The sequence below is a fragment of the Schistocerca gregaria genome, chromosome X, assembly GCF_023897955.1.
Source record: "Schistocerca gregaria isolate iqSchGreg1 chromosome X, iqSchGreg1.2, whole genome shotgun sequence".
Lineage (NCBI taxonomy): Eukaryota > Metazoa > Arthropoda > Insecta > Orthoptera > Acrididae > Schistocerca > Schistocerca gregaria.
In genome coordinates this window covers 593,067,823-593,094,626 of record NC_064931.1, presented here as the reverse complement: position 1 = coordinate 593,094,626, position 26,804 = coordinate 593,067,823, and the positions used below count along the sequence as shown (strand labels likewise).

Sequence of the window (26,804 nt, the reverse complement as noted above, 5' to 3'; positions counted from 1 at the left end):
TTCCCGCGTTCGGTTCCCGGCGGGGTCAGGGATTTTCCCTGCCTCGTGATGACTGGGTGTTGTGTGCTGTCCTGAGGTTAGTTAGGTTTAAGTAGTTCTAAGTTCTAGGGGACTGATAACCATAGATGATAAGTCCCATAGTGCTCAGAGCCATTTGAACCATTTGAATACTCATTTTTCTACACTTATAGCGTCTCACCCACTCGAGCACATGTAGAGGCGGCGTGTGACGGCGGCTAGCTGACGGCTACCGCGCTGTGATATAAGCGCCCCGCAGTGCTGACTCCAGTAGTTTATGCAGTAGAGTGTGGTATCGTTACTGGGACACGCCCGCCCGCGTATGGAGCTAGCGGCACTGTAGACTGCCGAGTCCCTTGCAGCGGATGCCAGTCTCCGACGGCGGTACTCGGCGCAGCGAGTGACAGCTTGTGGATCTAGGCGCCTACGCAGGAACGGAAGGGTGGGCGGTGGAACCGTCCCAGTCTCGAGCTACTATTCACCAGGGTAGGAGTCTATGTAGCTGCTGGAAGGGGGCTACGTGGCAGTCCGCCGGCAGACAAGTACCAAGTCCAAGGAGAAGGACTCGACACTAGTGGAACGGTGTTGTGATGGAAGCCCAAACCTGTATCGCTTGCGTCTGGTCATCTGGCGGGGCCCTCCCATCTCTGTTGGTAATCCTGGACTGCTCATGCTTGTGCTCAGATTAATTTTTATCCATGCTTATACACGGCCACTTGTTATGCCAACATACTGTTTCCAGCTGCTCTCGGTGCAATAAATCTGTGATGTGAGAGTACGGTAACGGTTTGACTCGCCATGCAAGAGATCCGCTTCCCGCTGCGGTTGCAATATTGCAGTACTGCAGTCAACTTGCCAGCACCTAAGCACCTGCCGATTGCCACTGCTGAGGCCGAACCACTAGTTTCTGTATTAAAGTCCAGAGGTTTTACATCATCTCACCTTTTTGGAAAAGCCAGATACTAGGTCTCCAGCTTAGGCCAGAGCTAAGCATAGATGGAGACAATGTAAAATATTTTACAAATTTTCTCTTATGCGCTGGTCGGCTTGAACTTCAAGGTTCGAAGGCTGTTAATTTACCAGTTTAGCTTTTACATCGGCAACGTGGCATGTTTTACATCAGAATGAAGCAGGCAACTACATCAGCAATTGTCTTGAACACAATCATGGCATAGACTGTGATGATACAAGAGTTCAGGCGGAGACTCCAAGACACTAGACAGTGTTACAGAGTCTATAGAGATAACGGTGACAGCAACGTTCGTGAATCGTGACACTGGATACAAACTCAGTAGAGCCTGGAGTCCTAAACTGAAGTTGCTGGAAACGCAATGGGAACGTGAAGTAACAACCACAGATAAACCTACAAAAGGCAGTCTCATGTACTAACGGGCAGGAATCGTCGAGCATTGTAGAGAGTGCTTGTGAAAAATCAGGTGTAATCAGCGGAAGGAATCACTTGTGAACTCCAAAATGCTATCAGCAGTCCAGCTAACACAACGTCTGTGTTTTGGGAGTTAGAAATAGTTGCCTAGAACGGTCGACCAGCTCCTTATAAGACACGTATTTCTGTAGTCATTTCTAAGCGACGCTTTATGTGGTGTTTATGAGCGACGCCACTGGAGAGTGAATGACTGGAAACGAGTTATTTGGGATGATGAATCCAAACATCTGCAATGGCGCTATGCTGTCTGCGGCAGAGAATACCTGTCCTGCTTGGTATAATTCAGCTCATGCCAAACAGGTGGATGTGGCTCTCAACGAAACCTGCAGAATTATATCATGTTGCTTGAAATCCACTCCAGTCGAATGGCTTTACCACCTCGCTGGTATAGCACCACCACCTGTTCGAAGGGAGATAGCTGCGAAAAAGGAAAGAAAGACAGTATGCTTAGCTCTCTGTGTGGACATGAGCCGCATTCGCAACGACTGAAGTCAAGGAAGAGTTTCCTTAGGACACAAAGGAACTTAGATCCACTGCTGAAAAAGCTAGGTTACAATAATGGAGGGCTACGACCTACCTCCTCCCTGGTGAGAAAAGAGTTGTGGAAGCTTTACCTCCAGGGCATGACGGGAAATGGACAACTTGTAAGTCCCTGAATAGACTGAGATCCGGAGTTGGAAGATCAAAAGTTAACTTGGCAAGATGGGGATACACTGATCTAAATGGTATTCGGTGTGACTTTAGAGAAGAACAAACAGTTCGGCACATGCTTTGGTGTCGATTGTGCCCAGTCTCCTCTACAGAAGATGATCTTCAACACGCAACAGAAAAGGCGCTGGAAGTGGCCAAATTATGGTCAAAAGTAATTTAATCGTAACTGTGTAAAATGTATATACATGTACCTGTATACTGGCCTTTGTGACCGAGCGGTTCTAGGCGCTTCAGTCTGGAACCGCTCGATCGCTACGGTCGCAGGCTCGAACCCTGCCTTGGGCACGGATGTGTGTGATGTCCTTAGGTTAGTTAGTTTTAAGTAGTTCTAAGTTCTAGGGGACTGATGACCTCAGATGTTAAGTCCCATAGTGCTCAGAGCCATTTGAACCATTTTTTAAACGATTGGTACCTGTATGTTTCTGACACTAGAATAATAATAATGAATTATGCTGATACATGTCCGATGAAAGATTTGGCATTGGCGAATGTCTGGAAAACGTTACCTGCCATCATCTGCATAGTGCCATCAGTGAAGAACGCAGGAGTTGGAGTTAGGGGATGAGGCTAATTTCGCGGTTAGGGTGTGGCCCACACATTACACTTAAGAAAGCGCTAAATGCGGAATGATGTGAACACTTATTACAGCATTTTATACTCGTACCGTAGAGGACAGTTCTGTACGATGTCTGTCTGTATCAGAATGGCAATGAACCCTGTCATCAACCAGCACCTGAGATGCAATCGTTTGTGGACAGTAACCTTAATGAAATGGACTAGTTTCCTAGAGCCCCGACGTGACTGTAATGTAAAACCTTTCGGATGAGTTAGAACGCCGACTTCACTCCAGACCCCATCGTCCAGTGTTATCACCTTCTCTGGCTTCGACTGGTGAGGAAGAATGGGCTGCCATTCGTCCATAGACATTTAGGCACCTCACTGCAAGTGTTCCCAGCAGAGCTCAAGCCGTCATAACGGCGAAGAGTGGACATACTCCATATTAATGTCCACTAATAAGTGTCCAGGTACTTGTGATCAGATAGTGTATATACGTGGGAACGACAGAACTTCGATAATGCAGGACGCAAAGCCGCCAATGTCAATGATACTTATTTGTACTTATTTGTGACAGAACCATATTTGATTATCAGTCATCTCCAAAAATAGACCAAAAACTGAAATTGCTATATTGGACAGAAAAAGCTAAGTTTTGGCGGTTGAGAGAAGGATATAAACTCTAATGCGGCAGTAATCTTAAAAAGAAATTTCCTTTTGACTGTTCTGAAGGTGAATTGTGTACCTGGAAAAACTAAGTGGCTGAAAGGTATAAGGGTCCATTGGGAATAACGGCAACATAAATAACGCAACCATGAAGCATTTTTTCCACAAAATGAAAAAAAATTATTTGGTGCCAGCGATCATACTGCACAACTAGGTTTCAGATATTGCTAATCATATAGGTGAAAAAATTGCAGTTTCCTTAAACTATAATTTTGCTTCTTGAAATTACATACAACTGAGTATAAAAACATAGTAAAATTTGTATCGAGCAAAATTTCGTAATTTAAAGCGATCGAAATCTTAGTTATGAAGGCAAAGATAAAATCTCTTTTTTTACTGTATAGTACGTTTAGAAGGTAGGTTAGTAATTCTGAAAAAGAAATGCGTCCTAAAATAATTTTTATACTCAAAGCGGAAAAAATACACAGTCTATGGCGCAGTTTCATATTTGCTAGCTAAAACGTTCAGGATCAGTCAAGGTGGTTCATTGTTACCTTATTCTATGATTGTTTCCAAGAAATTTCTTTGAATCATATTTTTTCTATAACAAGTGTATATTCATTATGGAGATAATTGCATAGTACACTCCAATTGGTAAGGTTTTTTTACTGGAAACGTATACATGAATAGTTTTAGTAAATGGCTACATGCTGGCCATTTACTACAAGTAACTTACCTAAACGGCACACTAGTCTAAATTCGACATTAATGAACACGTAATTTTTAGCCGTACTGACGCAACTACACTTAGAACTAGGTTTTTTACAGCCTAACAGTTTTAAAATAAAAATTCGTCTATGGAATAGAAGACGTTGTCAATAAGATTTCAGGTTAGATTTAAAATTTCAGTTAGCCGCACGCTAAGGAAAAAGAAAAAAGGGCTCACCACGAAGGAAATATCCAAATCAGACGGAAAAAGGAAGATTTGATGTTCATGTGCAGATATCTTTTCAAGAGAAAGAACTTAACAAACTGGGCATGTCAATAAAGCGTTGGTCCACCTCTGGCCGTTTGCCCTTATGCAAGTAGTTATTCGGCATGGCATTGATTGATAGAGTTATTGGATGTCCTCCTGAGGGATATCGTACAAAATTCTGTCCAACTGGCTTCTTAGATCGTCAAAATTCCAAGTTGTTTCGAGGGTCCTGCCCATAATGCTCAAAACATTCTGAATTTAGGAGAGATCCGGCGACATTGCTGGCCAAGGTATGATTTGACAAGCACGGAGACAAGCTGTAGAAACTCCCACCGTGTGCAGGCGGACATTATCTTGCTGAAATGGAAGCCCACGATGCCTTGCCACGAAGGGCAACAGAACGGGGCGTAGACTATCGTCGACGTACTGCTGTGCTGTAAGGATGCTTCGAATGACAACCAGCGGGGTCCTGCTATGAAAAGAAATGGCACCCCAGACCATCACTCCTAGTTGTCGGGATGTATGGCGGACGACAATCAGGTCGGTATCCCACTGCTGTCTGGGACGTCTCCAGACACATCATCGCTGGTCATTGGGGTTCATTTCGAAGCGGAACTCACCACTGAAGACAATTCTACACCCAGCAATGAGATTCCAGGACGAAGACGTCTGAATGCACAAGCAAACTAAGGATTTCTTTTCAGTTTTCGGTTACAGCAGTAGGTGAGTCTGCTGGTCGACGAAAGAACTCAGTTATATAATTTTATGCCAACCTGTGATACTGAGTCTTGCTCAAACGATCTCGTATACAGCCTCAATTTCCATCTCGGTGGATTTGAGTTCCTTGTCTGCTGCGATAAGTACACCTGTCTATTTCCCAATAGCCTATAGCAGTAGCTTCTTCAGCACATTGAATGAGGCTCCCAGGTTCAAAAAATGGTTCAAATGGCTCTGAGCACTATGGGACATAACTACTGACGTCATCAGTCGCCTAGAACTTAGAACTACTTAAACCTAACTAACCTAAGGACATCACACACATCTATGCCCGAGGCAGGATTCAAACCTGAGACCGTAACGGTTGCGCAGCTCCAGACTGTAGTGCCTAGAACCGCTCGGTCACTCCATTCGGCGAGGCTCCCAGGAATACACATTGAGTTCACATGAGGTTCCTTCCCATGCTTTGCTGCTAGGGGTACAAATATTGGCCGTGCGTTTGAACGGCCGACGATTAATTAATCCCCTACACCTTTACGTTTGCCTCCCCTTGACACGGAGCGCAGCACGCTTACCAACAGGTGAACTCAGTCATACTGGCGCAGTTTCGGTTTCGGTGGAAGGCAGCACTTCGTTCTTATTGGTTAGGGAAACATATGTAATATCCTGAGTTTTCCCTGGTCCCCATCACCACTATGAAGGACGGTGACATGCCACTAACTGTCAAGTGAACGAGTAGTGAAAAATGCTGTATTTCCGGCAGAAGAGACAATATCTCCATGAGAGGATAGTACCTGAGGTACCTTTTGTATGTTTGGTATATCAGTCTCAGTAGCCCTTCCAACTCACGCATTCATTGCAGCTTCAAGTCGCATAACGGTTGTCTGAGTAATTTGAAACTGCTTACGAACAGCACCTAACTCATACATTGTCCGAGAACAACAAACACAGTTGGGCTCTATTTCGCTTGGTGCAATATTTCGCATAACAATAAATAGATAACTTTAAACTTGGTTTGCTCGTTCTCTTTTAATTTATGGGTCTGTTTTGCTACAAGTATTACCAACAGAATTCTTTGCACTGAGGCGATTTACAGCCAAGACGAGATATCTATTACAGAGAAACTGGGTATAAAATTTACTGTTTCTCTGGAATGTTTCTCAGGTTATGGTTACTGATAAATTCTATGAAAGTGTCAATTTGCAACAAATGGAGACAATATACACTCCTGTCAAAAGAGAAAAGTAATGTGACACGATATGTTAGTTATTTACAGTAACGGTAAATCCCAAAACCTATTCGCTACGAAGTATATTATGGTCAACACTCGTAACTGTCAAAAACATACGTTTGAAAGAGACCAAAAATTTTCAGAAAAACACTTTTTATCACGTATATATAGAATGAAATTAAGAAGCTACTGGTTTTGAATGAGGGTTTGTGATCATAATTTTCTAAAATGCAAAGGTAATGTTTACAGTTGATACGACACGAGATATCACGACACTTACATGAGTTTTTATAGAGCTGAAGCTAAATTTTCCAGGCGATTTTTTCTCATACACGTGATTGCACTCGGACGCATTGAAAATACCGAAAGTCGGTTTATATACATAAGTATAACTACACTACTGGCCATTAAAATTGCTGCACCACGAAGATGACGTGCTACAGGCGCGAAATTTAACCGACAGGAAGAAGATGCTGTGATATGCAAATGATTAGCTTTTCAGAGCATTCAAGCAAGGTTGGCCCCGGTGGCGACACCCACAACGTGCTGACATGGGGAAAGTTTCCAACCGATTTCTCATACACAAACAGCAGTTGACCGGCGTTGCCTGGTGAAACGTTGTTGTGATGCCTCGTGTAAGGTGGAGAAATGCGTACCATCACGTTTCCAACTTTGATAAAGGTCGGATTGTAATCTATCGCGATTGCGGTTTACCGTATCGCGACATTGTGGCTCGCGTTGGTCGAGATCCAATGACTGTTAGTAGAATATGGAATCGGTGGAGTGAGGAGGGTAATACGGAACACCGTGATGGATCCCAACGGCCTCGTATCACTAGCTGTCGAGATGACAGGCATCTTATCCGCATGGCTATAACAGATAGTGCAGCCACATCTCGATCCCTGAGTCAACAGATGGAGACGTTTGCAAGACAACAACCATCTGCACGAACAGTTCGACGAAGTCTGTAGCAGCACGGACTATCAGCTCGGAGACCATGGCTGCGGTTACCCTTGACGCTGCATCACAGACAGGAGTGCCTGCAATGGCGTACTCAACGACGAACCAGAGTGCACGAATGGCAAAAAGTCATTTTTTCGGATGAATCCAGGTTTTGTTTACAGCATCATGATGGTTGCACGCGTTTTTGGCAACATCGCGGTGAACACACATTGGAAGCGTGTATTCGTCATCGCCATACTGGCGTATCACCCGGCGTGATGGTATGGGGTGCCATTGGTTACACGTCTCGGTCACCTCTTGTTCGCATTGACGGCACTTTGAACAGTGGACGTTACATTTCAGATGACCCGTGGCTTTACCCTTCATTCGATCCCTGCGAAACCCTACATTTCAGCAGAATAATGCACGACCGCATGTTGCAGTACGGGCCTTTCTGGATACAGATAATGTTCCGACTGCTGCCCTGGCCAGCACAGTCTCCTGATCTATCACCAATTGAAAACGTCTGGTCAATGGTGGCCAAGCAACTGGCTCGTCACAATACGGCAGTCACTACTCTTGATGAACAGTGGTATCGTGTTGAAGCTGCATGGGCAGCTGTACCTGTACACGCCATCCAAGCTTTGTGTAACTCACTGCCCAGGCCTATCAAGGCCGTTATTACGGCCAGAGGTGGTTGTTCTGGGTACTGATTTCTCAGGATCTATGCACCCAAATCGCGTGAAAATGTAATCACATGTCAGTTCTAGTATAATATATTTGGCCAATGAATACGAGTTTATCATCTTCATTTCGTCTTCGTGTAGCAATTTTAATGGCCAGTAGTGTAAATAAACAAGCGAGGTTTTTTCACTTAGTTGATTTCATGCTACACTATGTGATCAAAAGTATCCTGACACTCCCAAAAAAACCTACGTTTTTCATATTAGGTACACTGTGCTGCCACCTACAGCCTAGTACACAATATCAGCGATCTCTGTATTAATTAGTCATAGTGAGAGAGCACAATGGGGCTCTCCGCGGATCTCACAGACATTGAACGTGGTCAGGTGATTGAGTGTCACTTGTGTCATACGTCTGTACGCAAGATTTCCACACTCCTAAGCAGCCCTAGGTCAACTGTTTCCGCTGTGATAGTAAAGCTGAATCGTGAAGGGACACGTGCAGCACAGATGCGCGCAGGCCGACCTCGTCTGTTGACTGACAGAGACCGTCTGCAATTGAAGAGGGTCGTAATGTGTAATAGGACAACGACATCTATCGAGAGCATCACACAGGAATTTCAAACTGCATCAGAATCCGCTGCAAGTACTATGGCAATTAGGCGTGAAGTGAGAAAACTTGGATTTCATGGTCGAGCGGCTGCCAATAAGCCACTCGCCACGCCGGTAAATACCAAACGATGCATCACTTGGTGTAAGAAGCGTTATCGTTCGACGACTGGACAGTTGAAAAACGCTGTGGGGAGTGAGAATCACGGTACACAATGTGATGATCTGATGGCTGGGTGTGAGTATGGCGAATGCCTGGTGATCATCATCTGTCAGCGTCTATAGTTCCTACAGTAAAATTCGGAGGCGGTGGTTTTACGGTGTGGTCGGGTTTTCCGTGGAGGGGGCTGGCATCCCTTGTTGTTTTGTGTGGCACTATCACAGAACAGGCCTACATTGATGTTTTAAGCATCTTCTTGCTTCCCACTGTTGAAGACCAATTCGAGGATGGCGATCGCATCTTTCAACACGATCGAGCTCCTGTTCATAATGCACGACCTGTGGCGAAGTGGTTACACAATAACATCCCTGTAATGGACTGGCCTGCACAGGGTCGTGACCTGAATCCTATAGAACTTCCTTTTGGTTGTTTTGGGACGCCGTCTTCGTGCCATTCCTCACCGACTGACATCTATACCTCTCCTCAGAGCAGTACTCCGTGAAGAATGTGCTGCCATTCGCCAAGAAACCTTTCAGCACCTGACTGAAAGTATGCCTGCGATAGTGGAAGCTGTTATCAAGGCTAAGGGTGGGCCAACACCGTATTGAATTCCAACATTACCGACGGAGGGCGCCACGAACGTGTAAGTCATTTTTAGCTAGGTCTCCGGACAATTTTGATCACGTAATGTATCTGTTACACCAGTATACTAAAGAGGAACATTCTAGCGTCAGTGTATCTTAGAAAAACGACATAAAATGTGGAACAATATAACACATGTTGTCCACCTGGAACGGCTTACCACAGATTTCCAGAGTTTTCCTATCTATAGCAAATTCCTTCACGGTTTTGAGGAAGGAGTCTAACTATTCCATCACATGCTTTTTTGAAATTAGCAAATATTAGCACTATTTCTTATCTGATATTTTCATATTCCGAATTATTTGTTTAACGTTTATAATTTGCTATGACTCCTAAATCCACACTGATATACTCCAGTTTGTTTATCTAATTGGGCATTTAATATGCCCAGAAGAGCTTCCGAAAATATTTTTCATTCTAAGAGCAGTAAATAACTTCCTCCCTGAATAGTGATTATCTTTTGTCCCCTTTGTTATGAAGTGCAACCTTCCAATTTTATAGAACTGTTTCAGTGTCCCAGATCTTATCTAGGTTTTCTTTTGTAGTTGTGACACCTAGATCTTCACCAGCTTTTAGAATTTCTGCTGTAAAGCCGTATTTACATAGGGCTTTATTGCGTTTAATATCTCATGTAACTTGTAATCATGTCTGTGCTTGGTGGTTTGGAATTTTCATTTGGAATATTTTCGCAGAATTCGAGTTGTCTGATCATTTTTTCACAGTACAACAGATTTTCAAAACTTATTGCCAGTAACCTGCTGATTTCTTTATTGTTGATTATGACTTTTCCATTTTCTTTCCTGAAGCATGTCGACTGCGTAATGTTCTCAGACATGCAGTTCTTGAATGTTTGGTAATAGTCTCTCGTGCTATATTTTTTTAGTTTTAAGTTGCTCCTTTTCAAAGAACCTCTTTTGTACACTAATAATTTTATTTGTTTGCTTCTTCCTAAACTCATAGATTTTCCAGTTACTGCTAGTTTTTCTACTATGCCAGTTGTTCCAAGCTTTCTTTTATGCTTATACAAAATGAATATTAAGTAATTATAATATTTCAGCGGTATTTTATCATTTACGGCTTTCACAATTCGGTAAGTGAATGGATAAACAGGATTCTCAGACGAGAAATCCTCATGGGAACCAAACTGTGATTTGCAAGTAAATTGTTTCTAATTAAATGTGAGACTCCTTTTGCGTACATTACTTTTGAAGAAAAGCGTCAATTTTTTTCCTGTCTCTTCCAATATTCACATCACAATTCTCACCATTTCACAATGGGCTACTCTCATTTCTTGAATTGTTTTCACATCAAACTTTTTGTTTCACTTTCCATTTCAACCACACGTGAAGTTTAGTTTTGCAAACTCTATTTAGTTTAATAATAGCAGAACTATCTAGTTCTTGTCTTCAACTACATGAGACACAAACATTTATCAAGTGGTACTATGTTTTTTCCGTTTATGCATTATTTTTGTCTTATTGTAGTTTATCTTCTGCCTGCTTTCGAACTTCCTGTTTTACCTTCTTCTATTAGTTCTTCGACTTTATGTACATTAGAGATAAACACTACATTGTCATCAGCAAATCAAATGTGCTTCAGTTACTTTCCACTTGAAAAGAATTATTCTTCTCCTTCCCAGTTTAAGATTTGGAAAAATTCCTCTAAAGCTTCTGAGAAAAGCTGTATGAGATAGAATTTCCTTCCCTCTCTCATTTTCCAGTTTCTGAACAACTATTAGTACAGATTTTGTTTGAAATTGACTCAAAAGCTTTATCAGATAGTATAAAACCCACAGAAATCTAGAGGGCCTGGGTGACCGAGCGGTTCTAGGCGCTGCAGTCTGGAACCACGTGACCGCTACGGTCGCAGGTTCTAATCCTGCCTCGGGCATTGGTGGGTGTGATGTCCTTAGGTTAGTTAGGTTTAAGTAGTTCTAAGTTCTAGGTGACTGATGACCTCAGAAGTTAAGTCCCATAGTGCTCAGAGCCATTTTTGAGCCACAGAAATCTATTATTCATACTTATTGTTCCGTTCTATAATTTCCGTCACATTTCGCCAATGGCCCAAACAAAACGATTTTTATCAGGATACTTTCCATTCAGAAGGCTGTTGAGCGCAGCGACTGTTATATTGACTTGTAATTAATAGATTTCAGCTATCAGTCGTCCTTATGAAATTTGATTGCTAGATCTAGATTCCAGCTAGAAACTAGCCATTCTCAATGCACTATCAGTTTTGGTCAATGCATGTAATGCCTGTTGGTTGGGCTTCATCCACAGTTCATTGAATACTCAACTGATAGCTGAAATCTGTTATTCAGAAAACAATTTTTCATACATATTGGTCAGTTCTACAGTTTTGTTCACATTTTGCAAATGACCCTTTGGACTACATCCACCTCTAAAGCCAGCTTATTCTTTTGCTTGATTAAAATGTTTATTCATTCGCTGATTTTTGTAAATAATTTTACACTTTCTTTCTGCATTTCTTTACAATGGTTCTTCATACCAAGTATTCATTCTAGCCACCCATATACTCTCACAGACATTTTCTAATAATTTTCTTTAATTCAGCATATTCCGTTATGTTCGTATTGTCTTTTGCTAAAGCTCTCACCTTCACTTTAAATGTTGCTTTCTTCCATTTGAAATTCTCTTCCCATTTGTCTTTCGCAACATCTTTACTCTTTATCTGATTCTATATTAAATAACTGACCCTGCGGTCTAAATCTTTATCATTTTCATTCCCTAAGATGCTTAATGCTTAATTTAATCTTAAATATTTCCCTAGTCTTAAAGAAATAATTGTAATCTATTTTTAGGATTTCCGGCCTACTACGTTTGTGTCTTTATTTTCTATGAACTATGTCAAAAAATAGCGTCTCTTATGTAGATGTGTATCGGTTAGAGTGTTGAACACATATATAATAATTTAATTAAAGACTATACAAAATGAGGTAATTGTGAAGAACACGTGCAAACGATATACATCGAAGATGCGACTGTCACGGAGCCAGGTACCAATTATGTTTACAGCGATAAAGACGACAACGGCAGAAGATGAGCGCAAAGGTTTTTTTTTTTTTTTTTATAGCGTTACCAACAACGATGAGAATATATAAATATCAGGCGATGACTAGATGTAATGTAATTTCACTTACCTTATTCGTTACTGACACTCCCGTCTTGGAAAATTCTGACGGTAGGAATCCTTTCCTTCCATAATCATGATATACTCTAGCTATGTCTCGTAAAAAATTGGTACAGTGTCTCTAGGAAGTTTTATACCACGCAATCTCCGATTGTGGGAGTAGATATATTGAAAGATGTACAGTTAGTCACGTTCTCTTGGTCGGCCTTCTCTTCTGGTAGACGACTTGAGAGATTTCCAAAGACGCTCGATGTTCTGTGCCAACGGAGCATCACAGGAAACGATTGCCAGTGAGTGATTCACAAATTCGTGGTCAAAACGTTCGTTCTTGAGTATCTTATAAGGTTTCCATCCGTCTGTAATTACTCCCATTCCAAACATGATGAAGTTTTAATAAGAGGTACTGAGGTTCGTTTTGTCCTGGGATAAATTTACACAGTGAAATATGTCTTCGATTCCCTCTCAGTACCTCCAAATAATCAAATCTGTTCACATTCGTTCTTCAGAGGTCGTCCTTTTCCATAATTCGTGGTAGTTATTTGTGACTCATCGATTCACAGTTTTGTTGTTACCGTCTCTCGAAGCACTACCATTGGTCACAATTCGCATAGAACACTTCGCGGTAGGATCCGTAGTAATCACACACAGTTTTACAGATAGTCCCATTTCTGATTCTGTGTTCTCCAATATATAGCCCTTAACCCAGCAAGCCACCAAGATGACATTCTGATGAATTGTCAATTTGCGGTTGTCGAACTCCGTGTTTCTCCTTATATTGCTTCTTTGCCTGCATTTTTCGCAATATAACTGAAATGGGAATTCCGAATCAAAACTTTTTCTACTGAGCTTCTTACTCATCGGTCCACTGCAATCCACACAAGTTTTCGGGTCTTGATTTGGCAGCAAATGGTACTCCCAACAGAAATCTAAGCAACTTTGAATGGTACCTAGTACGGAAATTAAGTCACGCCTTGTAAGACTAGAGCTATTCGAAGCACTGTTTCCTTCACTCACCTCTATTACGTCGCCATCGGTATACCCTGAGTTGTCAAGAAAACTCTATCGGGAACAGTTGCAAAACTCTACCAATGTCAGAATACAGGAATCTTTGCCACTCATGACGTGGCGGTTCTCACAATTGATATCTAGTTCTGCGAGAATTGTACCCTCAATATATATCGCTTGCAAGCTTTCTTCCAGATTACCCAAAATAGATATGATGTAATTATAAAATTCCAGCAAATGTATTAAATAAGTGTGTATGCATTTCAGTTCACTAAAATGCCTATGGATCGCCCAGTGGAACGACTTACGAGTTTGGAGAACAAACATTTGGACACAATGTCTAAGTTAAATTATGCAGTCAATTTGTACCTGAAGGATATTCTGAATTACAGGTACGTACAACCATCCATAAGGAGAATAATCTCAACAGAAAGAACTCTGTCTAAAACGTTTTCGTCTCTGGGCCAACGTAAGTAATAATTATCTTTATGTTTCTCTTTAACTTCTACAGCCTTCTATTCCTTCTTGTTTGTATCGGTAACAACTGTATGGTATATTTTAAAGAAAATTGCATGTTCTCCTTAATAGTACTTGTAGATGCACATTAAATGTATGCACTCTTTTATGCTGTATGGCTTTACAGAGATTATAAAACAATAATTAAACATTACAAATTTTAACAGAGGAATGTCAGTTGTGTTGTCGATTTTCGGAGAATTACAAGCTACAGTAGTTTCAAGACCTCAAAGGTCTCAGTAGCTTGAAACTGCCACTTATTACCACGAAATATTGTCGTTCTCATATATCCACTATCATGTATCAGTTAATATTTATTGCATGTTTCATTTTTACGGGGAGATATTGACATATGATGTTAGAGGATCTCCTCTGCGTCTGCCATCTTGCGACCGTAAGTACCCGCACGTTCACTAACTGCAACCCGCAGATGGTCTACATCTACTGCAAGAACATGGCCACTCTAGCACTCCAAAATCCGCCAAATAATGTCAGGAGTACTTCAAGAAGTGATGGTACATGTATGGCACCAATGGTTACATGATTTGAATACTGCCAAGCTAATCTGGAGCGTAATCGTATGATATGTTCGCATTGGATCCAACTCCAACAATACTATACGTGTTATATTGGCTGTTTTTAGGCCTCTTTTCCGAAGTCGCAGTTATACAAGTAATATAGGTCATACATCGTCTTTTTGCGACTGTGATAAAAATTCTGTTCTGATCATACGCATTTAGCTCCATTGTAAAGCGTCTTCAGTGAGTAATAAAAGTAGTTTAATACTGTTTCATGGTAGTATTTAAAACATGAAAACTATTTACGATCTTGACAAATACTCAGTGTAAGTAGTTTATTAAATTCATGTAGAGAGGAAACTTTAATATCTATATAGTATTTTTTATTCACATAGTAATGGCTTTAACACTGACAACAGTAATTCTGTTTCCTGACGTTTTAAGACACTGTTAATGGTTTCCACGTTTGTCTGAGTTTATGTTTGTTTATAGAAGATTTGAATTAGTGTTCAGAATTAAAGTTAACTACTACAATCAGATTATGGCACAGACAAGTTGTCAGTTCAAAGACCTTCGTGATATCATTAGCATCATTAACTTTTCAGGTGGATAGTTTAGTGCTAAGAATTGGCTTCTGTCTTAGCTGTGGGTATTTGCGCTGCCACAAACTGTGATAAAGAAGAAGAAAGCTAGTGGAAGTGATGGTAACCAAGTATGTTTGCGTGGCCATCCTCCACAGGAGGCACAGAAATACTTGGTTTGAACATAAAACCGCCTTTTCTTGCTGCTACTTAATTTATTTTTCCCAGACGCGTTTCGCCTTTTTCTTGCTTTACGTTGATACCGTAAAAATAACAAAACTGTATAACGATGATAATCTGAAAATGACAAAACTGTATAGTTATAGATCCCACTGAAGATGTCATTGAGCAAGAAAACGGTGAAACGCGTCTGGAAAAAGTAAATCAAGTTGCAACAGCAAAAAGCGATTTTATTTACAAAACAAGTATGGAAGTGATGGTGTTTGCTTCTTCGGATACTAACTGCCTGTGCATTAGCTAAGTCACGGTCTAGGCACATTGTAAGGTTTTCAGGAGTTTTGCTAATGTGAAATCTGGAATGCCAAAGTGTTATGTGATCAGTGTTGATGCTGGATAGCCACACTGCAGGCTACTACAACACTTGAATTACAGTGCTACATGTGTGTCATAAATAGGCAGTTACTGCTTCTTTAGTTTCTGTAAACACAACAGACCCTCATGTGGCAAAGGTCTTAACATCACTGAAGGTAGCACCCCTGAAGGTAGACAAAATCTTAGTTAGCATGAATGTGACTAATCAGTTGCTTCTATTTGTCACTTTGGAGAGCTGGTTTTATATCTGTACTGTGTCTGTTATCAGATATTACGATACTGAAGTAAATTAGCACCTGTTAACAGGTATTACGATAGTGAACTAAATTAGTCACATGTTTTCTGAATATGTGCAGATTACGGGTGGTGCCAGTCAAAACATGGGGCTACTTGCACAACGGAACGTACGGTGGTATGATTGAATTGATGCAACGGGACCTCTCACAAGTGTCTGGGTCATCGCTTATCATGAAACAGAACCGCTGGGATGTCGTCGACTACACAGGACCTGCCTGGCGCTTCAAGTGTGTATTAGCAATTTCTAGAAATTTGTAGCCTGATTTCACAAATATTATTTATTACATAAAACTTATGTTAAGTTGTAAGTACATACTGTACATGATATTGTCAGACGTTGAAAATGAACACGCGTATTTAAAGAAAAATGTTACTTAACAACATAACTGTGTAATCCATACACATTATATATATTATATATACTGAAGCGCCAAAGAAAGTGGCAAGCGTATTCAAATACAGATGTATGTAAACAGGCAGAATACAGTGCTGCGGTCAGCAACCCCTACATAAGTCAACAAGTGTCTAGCGCAGTTGTTTTCCTCAAAAACAGTCACAACCCCGCCACCCCTCCTTCCTGTAACACCTGCAATGGACCACATCCCACCTACTCCTACAAATGTGAAGTTAACCCCCTCCAGCCACCCCCTAGCTTATTGTCCCCATCCATTCCATCGACTCACCCCCCATCCACTCCAGCAATTCCCTCTGTCCACCCCCCACGGCTGAAAACATCATCTGTTTATTAACCATAGTCCTACAAAACATCCACCCTTTCCAACGTCCCCACACCCTCCAACAGATCTCCCTTGCCATCCACTCTGTCTTTTAACTCAACATCTCCGCCATCTTCTCCCACTACCAAGTCCACTTCACTTCACCTTCGCCTGCCTAGACACCCTGGTTTAAGCCTCTCCTCTTCTCTCCTCTCCCTCCCCCCCTCCCCTCTTCCAGTCACAGTGCAGCACTAGTGTAGCATCCTTTTCCAGAACATCCGCTCCTTCTGCACCAACAAATACCTCGTCATTAAACCCATCTCCCAACACCAGGTTGACATCTTCCTCCTGAATGAAACTCGTCTCCAGCCCCACTATACTGTCCATACCTCTCCCTATATCCTCCACTAAACAGATGATCCTGGTCCCTGAGTGCAAGGTGGAGTCGCCATCGGCCACCTTAAGCACATCACCATGTGGCCACAATCCCTTCTCAATGACCCCACCAAACACCTCATCGCCACCGTCTTTTTGTCCTCCCTCACCATTGCCTGTGCCACCATCTACGTCCACTCCACTGCTCCTATTCCCTATGACTTCATCTCCCATGTTCACCGCAACTTCTCCACCTATGTGATTGCCTCCAACATCAACATAGTTTTGCTGTCCGTGGTTGTTCCATGCTACACCACCCATCATGTTGCTGTTTTAATCGCCCTGTGACTTTCTGTGCTCTGGCCACACTTGGACTTGTGTCTTTTACTTCTTAGGGTGTGTGGTTTTTTGTGTAAAATGCTTTTTGTTTTTTATGTCTATTTGACAATCACACTTTTTTTTGTATACTTTCTTCCATTATATACATCCTTATTCATACCTACACTCCTGGAAATTGAAATAAGAACACCGTGAATTCATTGTCCCAGGAAGGGGAAACTTTATTGACACATTCCTGGGGTCAGATACATCACATGATCGCACTGGCAGAACCACAGGCACATAGACACAGGCAACAGAGCATGCACAATGTCGGCACTAGTACAGTGTATATCCACCTTTCGCAGCAATGCAGGCTGCTATTCTCCCATGGAGACGATCGTAGAGATGCTGGATATAGTCCTGTGGAACGGCTTGCCATGCCATTTCCACCTGGCGCCTCAGTTGGACCAGCGTTCGTGCTGGACGTGCAGACCGCGTGAGACGACGCTTCATCCAGTCCCAAACATGCTCAATGGGGGACAGATCCGGAGATCTTGCTGGCCAGGGTAGTTGACTTACACCTTCTAGAGCACGTTGGGTGGCACGGGATACATGCGAATGTGCATTGTCCTGTTGGAACAGCAAGTTCCCTTGCCGGTGTAGGAATGGTAGAACGATGGGTTCGATGACGGTTTGGATGTACCGTGCACAATTCAGTGACCCCTCGACGATCACCAGAGGTGTACGGCCAGTATAGGAGATCGCTCCCCACACCATGATGCCGGGTGTTGGCCCTGTGTGCCTCGGTCGTATGCAGTCCTGATTGTGGCGCTCACCTACACGGCTCCAAACACGCATACGACCATCATTGGCACCAAGGCAGAAGCGACTCTCATCGCTGAAGACGACACGTCTCCATTCGTCCCTCCATTCACGCCTGTCGCGACACCACTGGAGGCGGGCTGCACGATGTTGGGGCGTGAGCGGAAGACGGCCTAACGGTGTGCGGGACCGTAGCCCAGCTTCATGGAGACGGTTGCGAATGGTCCTCGCCGATACCCCAGGAGCAACAGTGTCCCTAATTTGCTGGGAAGTGGCGGTGCGGTCCCCTGCGGCACTGCGTAGGATCCTACGGTCTTGGCGTGCGTCCGTGCGTCACTGCGGTCAGGTCCCAGGTCGACGAGCACGTGCACCTTCCGCCGACCACTGGCGACAACATCGATGTACTGTGGAGACCTCACGCCCCACGTGTTGAGCAATTCGGCGGTACGTCCACCCGGCCTCCCGCATGCCCACTATACGCCCTCGCTCAAAGTCCGTCAACTGCACATACGGTTCACGTCCACGCTGTCGCGGCATGCTACCAGTGTTAAGGACTGCGATGGAGCTCCGTATGCCACGGCAAACTGGCTGACACTGACGGCGGCGGTGCACAAATGCTGCGCAGCTAGCGCCATTCGACGGCCAACACCGCCGTTCCTGGAGTGTACGCTGTGCCGTGCGTGTGATCATTGCTTGTACAGCCCTCTCGCAGTGTCCGGAGCAAGTATGGTGGGTCTGACACACCGGTGTCAATGTGCTCTTTTTTTCCATTTCCAGGAGTGTATGTTCACCCACGTTTCTTCTTTTTATTGTTTCTAAATGTTCTCACACACATCTGTAACGTCCCTTGGCTGAAGAGTAGCGCCTATGCTGTTGCTAGTCCGTCTCAGATTGGGAATTGAAAAAACAATAAAGGAAAAAAAAGAAACTGACGCAGTTGTTAGATCGGTTACTGCTGCTACAGTGGCAGGCTATCAAGATTTAAGTGAGTTTGAAGATGGTGTTGTAGTCGGCGCACGAGCGATGGGACACAGCATCTCCGTGGTAGGCATGAAGTGGGGATTTTCCAGTACGAGCATTTCACCAGTGTACTGTGAATATCAGGAACCCAGTAAAACATCAAATCTCTGACATCGCTGCAGCCGGAAAAAGATCCTGCAAGAACGGGACCAACAATGACTGAAGAGAATCGTTCAGTACGACAGAAGTACAGCCCTTCTGCAAATTGCTGCAGATTTCAGCAGTGGGCCATAACCTGTGTCAGCTTGCAAACCATTCAACGAAAAATCATTTATATGGCCTTTTGGAGACGAAGACCCACTCGAGTATCCTTCATGACTGCACTACACAAAGTTTTACGCCTCGCCTGGGCCCGTCAACACTGAGACATTGGACTGTTGATGACCGGATATATGTTGCCTGGTCGGACGAGTCTCATTTCAAATTATATCGAGCGGACGGACGTGTATGGGCATGGAGACAATCTAATGAACCCATGGACCCTGCATGCCAGCAGGGGACTATTGTGCGTTCTGACGGACTTGGGCAATTTCAGCAGGACAATGCGACACCTCTAACGTCCAGAAATGCTACAAAATGGCTCCAGGAACACTCTTATTAGTTTAAACACCTCCACTGGCCATCAAACTCCCCAGACATGAACATTATTGAGCATATCTGTGATGCCTAGCAACGTGCTTTCCAGAAGAGAGCTCCACACCCTCGTACTCTTACTGATTTATGGGCAGCCCTGTAGCATTCATGGTGTCAGTTCCCTCCAGCACTATTTCAGACGTTAGTCGTGTCCACGCTAGGTCTTGTTGCGGCACTTGTGCGTGTTCGCGGGGTCCTACACGATATTAGGCAGGTGTACCAGTTTCTTTGGTTCTTCAGTACATATACACACATCAAAAAAAGTTTTGCATCACCCCGGTTACCAGAACTCCTGAAGAAAGACGTTGACTGTGGATACTGTATCACAGGCACAGTCCCTTTGACTGTTCAGAGATGTTACTAAACCCACCCAATGATGTAAACAACCATGCATGAGCAGCGCCTATTAGACGGAAGGGGTCCGACAGCCGATCACTTCCAGTCATTCCACCTCGAAGGAGGTACACGGCTCGTGTTGTCTGTAGTTCAACCACGCCTAGACACGTCAATATCGCCGTTCTATTGCGTCCGCATTGTCACTTTGTGCCAGGAAGGGCTCTCAACAAGGGAAATGTCGAGGCGTCTCGGAGTGAACCAAAGCGATGTTGTTAGGATATGTAGGACATACAGAGAGACAGGGCCACTACTGCAGTGGATGACAGCTACCTATGGATTATGGCTCGGAGGAACACCGACAGCAACGTCATCATGTTGAATACTACTTATCGTGCAGCCACAGGACGTCGTGTTACGACTCAAACTCTACGCAATAGGCTGCATGATACGTTACTTCACACCCGACGTCCGTGGCGAGGTCCATCTTTGCAACCACGACACCATGCAGCGCGGTACAGCTGGGCCCAGCAACATGCCGAATGGACCGCTCAGGACTAGCATCGCGTTCTCTTTACTGATGAGTGTCGTATATGCCTTCTATCAGACAATTGTCAAAGACGTGTTTGGAGGCAACACGGCCAGGATGAACGCCTCAGACACACTGTCCAGCGAGTGCAGCAAGGTGGAAGTTCCCTGATGTTTTGGGGTGGCATTATGTGGGGCCGAAGTACGCCGCTGGTGATCATGGGAGGCGCCGTAACGGCTGTACGATACGTGAATGCCATCCTCCGACCGATAGTTCAACCATATCGGCAGCATATTGGTGAGGGATTCGTCTTCATAAACGACAATTAGCGCCCCTGTCGTGCACATCTTGTGAATGACTTCCTTCAGGATAACGACATCGCTTTACTAGTGTCACCAGCATGTTCTCCAGACATCTACCCTATCGAACATGCCTGGAATATATTGAAAAGGGCTGTTTATAGACGACGCGACTCACCAACCACTGTGAGGGATCTACGCCGAATCGCCGTTGAGGAGTAGGACAATCTTGACCTACAGTGCCTTGATGAACTTGTGGATAGTATCGAACGACGAATACAGGCATGCATCAATTTAAGAGGTCGTGCTACTGGGTATTAAAGGTACCGGTGTGTACAGGAATCTGGACCACCACCTCTAAAGGTCTCGCTGTATGGTGGTACAACATGCGATGCGTGGTTTTCATGAGCAATAAAAAGGGTGGAAATGATGTTTCTATTCCAATTTTCTGTACAGGTTCCGGAACTCTCAGAACCGAGATGATGCAAAACTTTTTTTTGATATATGTAAGTTATGTATGCATGTATGTTCCACATCTTTTCCTATGCCACTGGACCGATTGCAATGAAACTTGGTATACATACTCGTATTACCTGCTCTCTTGAAACATTCGTTGTTGGGCTAACTACCAACTACAAATCGAGGGGGTGGTGGTGAAAAAGCAGTGTAGACCACGACACGCTAGTAACCACGTTCTAGTTATCTAGTATTTGATAATGATAGCACTTAGTGACTTGCATCAAACTTTACATACAGATTCAAACCTTTACGATACTTATTCTCGCTGACTGCTCCTACAAAATGATGAAAGGAAAATAGTCATCGCTTACTACACTCTTGTTGTTCATCTAATAAAACAGTCGCATGAAGTATCAGTTTTTAATTTTTTTCGTTCTTTACTAATAAATGTTCTAACGACACATTCTACAGTCATTGTAGACATATACCATTGAATCAGCAAAGTTATATCGTTGTACAACATATAGTTCAGGAGATATTACGTCATGAACACTGAGTTGCATCAGGCATGACTTTTAATTTATTACTTCTTTACTACTATTACTGTTCACAGTACATTTCGCAGACAGGAGATGGGCAGAGAGTGAGGATGGTGGAGGAGGTGGACTGAGAGAAAGGATGGAGAAGATGGACAGAAAGGGGGTGCTATACTCTTTTAGTCCTATATAAATTAAACGAGAAATTTGTGAAGCACCTTGCATTTTCTATGTCTCATAACTTTCTGAAAAGTTTCTGTGTGTCACTGCAAATCCAACTTTATACTGTCACCTTATATTAATTCGTCCCCCCCTCCCCTATCCAAACAACAGCAGGCAACCGAGACTAATAGGCATTTTGGATCATGAGAGAACAGCAAGAGGCATTCTGGATTAAATATGGCCTTTGACCTTTAGGGTGCCTACGTGCAGGGGAAAAACAGCACATTATCCTGTCCTCGTAGGCCATACCCCCATTCCTAAGATACACGCCTCCCCCTTCGGAGCCTCTAAGCCAACTGTACTGCAGTAAACAAATGAACAACTATGTTCAAAAAATGTTCAAATGTGTGTGAAATCTTACGGGACTTAACTGCTAAGGTCATCAGTCCCTAAGCTTACGCACTACTTAACCTAAGGACAAACACGCACACCCATGCCCGAGGGAGGACTCGAGCCTCCGCCAGGACCAGCCGCACAGTCCATGACTGCAGCGCCTCAGACAGCTTGGCTAATCCCGCGCGGCTGTCAACTATGTTTCACTGGCATTGTAGCCCTCTCTTTCTCTCACACTGTCATTGTCTCCTTCTCTGTTTCTATACCACAACCATTGTCTGCTATCTTCCAACATTTATTACTTGGATACAGATCCATCTCAACGATTTACAGTCGACGTTTAGGCATTTGCTCACCGTAACATATGTACAGTGGTTGGACAAATATATGGAAACACCAAAAACACAACACATGATCATGCCTAATCCATTGTAGGAAGTCCGTTGGCATTTAAAACAGTTTCTAGTCATCTCATAATGGATAAATATGGGTCTTTTACAGTTTTTAAGGAAATCTTATACCGTTCTCCATGCAAAATAGTGGCAAATTCGGGTAACGACAATGTGGTGGATAGCGAGCAAGCACCCGTCTCTCCATAGTAAATCACAAAGGCTGAATAACATTGAGATCAGTAACTGGTGGCCAGGGGAGATGTGACAATTCATCCTCGTCCTCACAAAACTAGTTCTGGAGCTGTTTGAAGAGCTTAGGTTAATTAGGTTTAAGTAGTTGTAAGTTCTAGGGGATTTATGACCTCAGATGTTAAGTCCCATAGTGCTCGGGGCAATTTAACCATTTTGAACCCACGTAATGCCACGGTATGGCTACCCAAATAATCACCGAACCCTAGCTCGGCCAGATGTTGGTAACTGGATGAAACAAGACCACCAGATCAAACAACATTCTTCCGTTGCACCGTAGTCCAGGTTTTATGCCTTTGGCACAACGTTTTCTTGTTGTGGGTTCTGATGAGTGGTTCTGGAATTCCAGCTCGCCCTGCAATCCACAGCTTACGGAGCTCCCTTCGTATTGATTTTGTGCCGACAGGGTTTTTGAGTGCGACATTCATTTCTGTAGTGAATTTTTCAGCTGTCGTTCTCGTATTTTTCGTCACAATCCTCTTCAATGACAGTGTATCACGATAACTGAACACACACTTGCTTCCATGGTGTGACTTAGCGGATGCTTTTTTTTCTTTTTTGCTTTCTCTGTATGCGGCATGAATCTCTTGAAATACCAAACATTTCGGCTTCCTTGGTTAGGGAAGCACCCACCGCCACATGAGCACCAACAATTTTCTCACTTCCGAGTTCACTTAGCTCCGACGTAATGCTCTTAGGGCTACACAGAACAGTGTTTTGACCACGACTGACAGTTGCAATGTATTGAGAACACTGCACAGGTGCCGTTCCTGGTCAAGGACAACACCCTGCGGGCTTGGCTGGCTTCTGAAAATGTTCAAGTATACATTTCTCGCGGTCTTTCCATATTTTGTCCAACCCCTGTATCTGCACTTCTTGAATTGGCCTTACGACTTAGAGACTCTACAGTAGCTGACTAGAGGCATGGAGTGTAGTCAGATGGGCCGCGATTTTGCCTCTTTTTCAATCTGTGCAAAGCGTCTAATGTACCGGTGGTCCAGTGTGGCATTTATCCTGTAAGTTGTAGAAGGTGTACTTCAGGCTGTTGCTTTGGGGGTGTCTTTTGTATCATTAATTGGACCCATTCATTCAGGTTACCTTGAACATTAATCAGGTTGTTTATTTCAACGTTCTCGATGAAGCATTATTACCCCTTTCTTCCACCACTTCATCATTAGTAGGCTATGAGCGCTCCCGTTATGAACAGCTGTGTTCACAGGACCGCACACATAACTTTCCGGTTTGTCAAACCCTCAGTTACCCTATCTGATCTTTGCTATCCTGCTAAATCACTCTTTCTGGATTCTACAAGAAATATTTGGAAATATCTCGAGCAACGGGTGAAACGTAGCATTCTACGTTCCTGTATTTTTAGCTCCATGCGACCTTATCATCAATAAGTTGTGACAGGAAAAAATTATTCTATTTTAAGGCCGAAATCGGTGTTATTTTTTGCCACAATCGGTTCCATTTTTTTACAAAGTCGGCGCTATTCTTTGTCAATGTCTGTGCTACTTTTTAGCCAAATTCAGTGTAAGTTTTTCCAAGCTTGGTGTCATTTTTTCGCCAAATTTGGTGTTATTCATTTCATCAAATTCGGTGTTATATTTTTTCCAAAATCACTGTCCTTTTTCCTGCCTAAGTCAATGTTGCTTTATGTCAAATTCAGTGCGCTTTTGTTGCCAAATTCAGTGTCGTGGTTTTGACCAATTCAATGACTTTTTTTGCCAAATTTAGTGTTGTTTTTACGAAATTTGTTTCTACGGAACTGGTTTTTGTGAAATTTGATATTAATTTTGCCAAATTCGGTTTATTTTTTCCCAAATGTGAAGTTTTTTTTACAAATGCGATGTAATTTTTTTTGCCAAATACGTCGTTTCTTTTCCAAACTCGGAATCATTGTTCTTCCATATTCGGTGCTATCATTTTACCAAATTCGTTGCTACTTTTTGCCAAATTTAGTCGTCGTTTATACACATTCGATATTGTTGCTTGCCACTTTCGGTGCTTTTTTGACACTTTCAGTGCTATTTTCGTGTTCACATAAAAGTTGATTACGTGAAAAATGAACTGTCATTTTAAGATTATACATGAATCTCAACCTTGAGGAGATTAGAACTGTAAAGGCTGTTTTAAGATTCAATGATTATCAGATAAGAACATAAGCAAATGGCAGTCATTAGGTTTATAGCATTTTTATATTACAAAATTACAAATTTCACGATATCGTGAAAATCGCCGATTTCGCGTTATTTCGCTAAAAAAAGTAATTTCAGGTTATTTTTCCCGTTATCGTTTTCGCGAAATTTTCCTGTTACTATTAACGAGTGGCTGTTAAGCTCCCTTCACCTCCGAACTGAGGCCAATATCCAGGACAGAGGTGGTCTTACATGGTATTAAAGAGATGTGTCCTGGGAGTGGCTAATTTTACTCCAGTGTGTTTATATGTTAACAATAACTCTTCTGCATCTATAGGATAAGGAAACTTAAGAGTTTATCGTATGCTGTCGTCATCTAGAAAAATTTGCTCGGTTAAAGATCCCCTGCCTTGCTCTGACCTTATCATCACGTTGTGTTCCTCCATATTGTATATTTACGTAGCCATCTGGCTATGTCAGTGGCTCCATTTCGTATACATGAATGAAGATTTCTAGCTTTTAATATTTTAAGAAGCAATTCAGGGTGAATAAGGACACGTCTATGAATGTTGTTGTTGTTGTTGTTGCTGTTGTGGTCTTCAGTCCAGCTCTCCGTGCTGCTGTACCCTGTACTGGCCTCTTCATCTCCGAATACCTACTGCAACCTGCATCCTTCTGTATCTGATTACTGTATTCATCTCTTGGCCTCGTTCTATAATTTTTATTCCCCCCCCCCCACACACACACACTTTTCTAACCGATTCCTTCATTTGCCACAAATTTCTTCTCCTCCCCCCCCCCCCCCCCCCGTTGCGTTCAGTACCACCTCGTTAGCTACACGAACTGTCCATTTAATCTACAGCAATCTTCTGTAGTACTACATTTCCAAAGATTATCTGAACTGTTTACGGCCCATGTTTCACTTCCATACAAGGCTACACGATAAACAAATGCCTCCGAAACGACTTCCAACACTAAAATCTATATTTGATATTAACAAATTTCGCTTCATCAGAAGTGCTTTTCTTGTCATTGCCAATCTATAATTCATATCCTCTTTACTTCGGCCATCATCAGTTATTTTACTGCCCAAATAACAAAACTCATCAACTACTTTTAGTGACTCGTTTCCGAAGTGATTCCTTCAGTATCACATGACTATATTCCCTTAACCTTGTTTTCCTTGTGTTGATGTTCCTTTTATACACTCCTTTCATTTCATGACACTCTTCGTTCCATTCAGCTGTTCATCCAAGACCTTCTGTGAACGTGACAGAATTATAATATCATTGCGAATGACGAACCTCAATGGTTTTATTTCTTCTCCCAGAACTTTAATCCCTTCTTCAATTTTTCTTCCGTTTCCTTTATTGCTTGCTCAATGTTCAGACTGAATAGAATAGGAGATAGGTTGCAACCCTATCTCACTCACTACTTCACCACTGCTTCCCTTT

General features: G+C 42.9%; 1 protein-coding gene across 1 annotated transcript in view; it reads left to right on the top strand.

The window, feature by feature from the left end:
• Positions 1-26,804, top strand: part of LOC126298233 (uncharacterized) — a 182,288-nt gene that overhangs the window by 1,195 nt on the left and 154,289 nt on the right. The gene's annotated exons all lie outside the window — the stretch shown is intronic.